Source organism: Antechinus flavipes, chromosome 2 (genome assembly GCF_016432865.1).
Source record: "Antechinus flavipes isolate AdamAnt ecotype Samford, QLD, Australia chromosome 2, AdamAnt_v2, whole genome shotgun sequence".
Lineage (NCBI taxonomy): Eukaryota > Metazoa > Chordata > Mammalia > Dasyuromorphia > Dasyuridae > Antechinus > Antechinus flavipes.
Genome location: NC_067399.1, coordinates 347,993,848 through 347,997,798, shown reverse-complemented (window position 1 = coordinate 347,997,798; position 3,951 = coordinate 347,993,848).

Below are 3,951 nucleotides of genomic sequence, written 5' to 3'. Positions count from 1 at the left end.
GATTTCTTTGACAAAGAGACCTAACTAAGTTTCAATTGATAAATGACGGACATAAGCAGCTACACCCAAAGAACAAACACTGGGAAACAAATGTGAACTATCTGCATTTTAGTTTTTCTTCCCAGGTTATTTATACCTTCTGAATCCAATTCTCCCTATGCAACAAGAGAACTGTTCGGTTCTGCAAACATATATTGTATCTAGGATATACTGCAACATATCCAACATATAAAGGACTGCTTGCCATCTAGGGGGGTGGAGGGAGGAAGGGGGGAAAAAATCGGTAAAGAAACGAGTGCAAGGAATAATGTTGTCATTATAAAGTAATCATTAAATTAAAAAAAAATTTATTAAAAAAAAAAAAAAAGAAAGACTTACATGAACTGATGCTAGGTGAAATGAGCAGAACCAGGAGATCATTATACACTTCAACACCAATACTATATGAGGATATATTCTGATGGAAGTTGATATCTTCGACAATGAGAAGATCCAGTTCAGTTCCAATTGGTCAATGATGGACAGAATCAGCTACATCCAGAGAAAGAACACTGAGAAATGAATGTGGACTATTTGCATGTTTGTTTTTCTTCCCAGGTTATTTTTATCTTTCTGAATCTGATTTTTTTTGGTGCAACAAGAAAACTGTATGGATGTGTACACATATATTGTATTTAAGATCTACTTTAACATGTTTAACATGTATGAGACTGCCTGCCATCTAGGGGAGGGGGTGGAGCGAGGGAAGGGAAAAGTTGGAACAGAAGTGATTGCAAGGAACAATGTTGAAAAATTACCCATGCATATGTTCTGTCAAGAAAAAGCTATAATGAAAAATTTTTAAATAAAAAAAAGAAGAACCTTAGAAATGAAAGTTAATTAATTAATTATCTGTTCACTTAATTTTCCAAGTGCTCTCAAAAAGAGATAAGTTTCTCAAAGGAACTATTCTGAGTGTCCCTAGTTATGTTCTTGTTGGGATTAAAGAAATATGAGGAGCCCGTTATGATTACTCTGGAACCCAAAAAGAGAGAAGGAAATTCTCCTCCTAAATCATGGGCGAAGTATCTGCAGATGGATCTATATGAACCAATGAGATTTCACTAAGAAATATTAGAATCTCCCCCCAAAAAAGCAAAGAAAACAAAAAGCAATACAAACCCAGACCTAATAGATTCCACTGGGCAAAAGAAATTTGCTAATCAGTGGTAAATGAGGAAAGAAAGGAATAAGGAATATCTTTGGAAACAATAGCCTGAGGTCCCATTGTTCCCTCTTGGACAGTTTAAAGAGCATCATCTTTCCCCTCCCTCAGAATCAGAGTGGAAGGTAGTGATAATAGGAAAAGTTTGACCCTGAAAGAAAAGTGGGAAAAGAATACCACCTCTTACTTGATGGTAAAAGCAGAAGTAGTAAATAATTTTTTTTCTTCAATCAAAAGCTTCCAGCCCTTAGACACTATTAAAGAAACAATGAAGCTGTGTATGGGTATGTGTGTATATATGTGTGTGTCTTTTAAGTTCTATACAAATAGAAGAATAAGGGAAATCAATTAAACATGCATTTTTTGAGCATTTACTTTGTTCAAAGTAAAATGTTTGAAGCTGAAGTATACAATGGCAAAAAAAAAAAAAAGTCTCCTTAAGAACCTTACATTCCTGCAGGAGGAAGAGGAGAAAAAAAAAAAAAAAAAAAAAGGGGAAGCAGGTAATGATGTTGGAGTTTCTGAAAATGGAGTAGGGTCTGTAAGCTGGAATAATAAGGAAGTCTTCAAAAGACATTGAGTATTGAAAGTTGGGGAGGAAACAGTAATAAGGACTGTGGTTATAAGAAATACTGAAAACAGTTCCTGGTAAGTCATTTCTCAGACAGAGGAGCAATTGGACAGATGCTTCCTGTGACTACAACTACCCACTTGGTCTTAAAATAGGTTAGTACACAAGGAAAATACTCCAGAGAACTCATTCCCTTAAGGAAGCCTTAGGGAAATTTTCAGTAGAGAAAAAGTAGATTTGGAGTACAGTACTATCCTCTCTATCTTTATCCATATAGACACCTAGTCTCACCAAAAAATATTCACAAGAAGACAAATCTTGTATCATTTTCTCCTTTGAACCAAGGGACAGTTTCTCCCAGAGGACTCCTAGTAGTATAGGGCATAAAATGAAATACTGGTCTATGGAGCTTTGGGCATCATTGTCCAGCCCCTCCTCCTTCAAAGACTTCTAGAATAGATGTTCTTCAACAGACAGATATTTTCTAAAAGTTTGGTCCAATGATCATAAACTTGCAGCCATATATGTAGATTTGGTCCCATAAGCCTGACATAGATATAGATAGATAGATATGAAATATACACACAAATAACTGGATCCATCATTTCTACTGTCTATATGGAGAGTTCAAAACATAAATAAAAGAAGTGTCATGGACAACTCAAGTTAGTTTGCACATATCTGTTATATCTGTCTTTGGTCTAGGTATTATATAGATGCCTTCAACATCCTGGAGGCAACCACCTCTCTGATCTGAATGGTAACCTTTTTGTCCATAGAGGTCCTTTATCATCGAATCCTTGAACCCTCTCCTTTGTTCTTTTTGTGTCCCTAACAATCTCTAGGAGTCTCTTGTCCTTCATCTGTAACTACACATTTCTATCTGTGACTGAGACTCTATCTCCCTTTGCCTATTGGTTAGGAGTGGCAGGCCCAACAGGCATTTCCTACCACTACCACCTTCCCTCACTACCCCCACTACCATCATAATAATAGACAGGCCCCCACACTTCATACACCTGGCTCAGCCACAATCAGAACCACAAAGCAGACATGACGTGGAAGACAGGATGGATCAGTTGGACAGGAAGTGAGGGAGAGTGACCACTGAGCCCCTCTGATGATCTGGAGCCTGAGCCTATGGGGTAACGAGGGAGGGAGAAAGAGAGGTCAGATGTTGGAAAAAAGACTCCAGGTCTGCTCTTCCTGGGTAGATGGACAGACACAGGTATGGGGCCAAGACACAACTCAGGTAATCCTTGTCTCACCATTTTCCTTAGGACCAGGCCTCGTACTGAAAGAAAGGGGAAGAATACTATGGAAAAAGTTGGAAGTACTCTGTACAGAAAAGTCAGATATTTGAGGAAGGAGAGACAGAGAAGAGAAAATAGAAAGTGAGGATGGAAGAAGAAGGGAAATTTTATTTAGAGGGAAGATTCTTTGAGGAATCAAGAAGAAAAGCCTTCCTGATTTGATATAAGGGAATTCAAAAGGTCTGTGATCTAGTACCTTCTTTGTCAAAAGTTTGTATGAACTTAGAAAAGTTATTTCCCTTCTCTGGGGCTCTTTTATTCATCCATAATTAAGATTCTGGATTTTCAGCTTGATATTCCATAATTCTGTTTCTTCTTAGGATATGCTAGAGAAGAAGGGGCATCAGCACAAAACTACTACTAACAAATTTCATCCAAATTATGGCAAATGGGGAACTAAAAAGACAAAGGAAACAGAGACCAGGGTCTGGAAAAATATGAAAACTGAGAGGCCTATAAGGATTGTGATGGATGTAAGGATTAATAAGGATAGGAAGAGAAAAAGATGTGAGTACTGAGAACTGTAAGGGATGGGAGAGATCTGAGAGGATAAAAGGTGTAGGAGGACTGAGGGAAAGGGAACCAGTGTTGGCACACAGGAGATGATTAAAAAATTGTTGTTGACTGAAAGTTGTAAATTCTGTAAGAAATCTGAAGACTTTGACTTTTGAAAAGAATGGGATAGGTGAGAAACATGAAAGAATATGAGGATTAGTGAGAATCTGAGAGGTGTGATGGATTTGAATATTGGTGAGCACTGTAAGAGTTAGTGCTGTCATGGGGGAAATGTTGTACTTATAACCAGAAGACATGGGTTCAAATCTTTAATCTGAGCTTGCACAAGTCACTTATTCTCTAGTTCC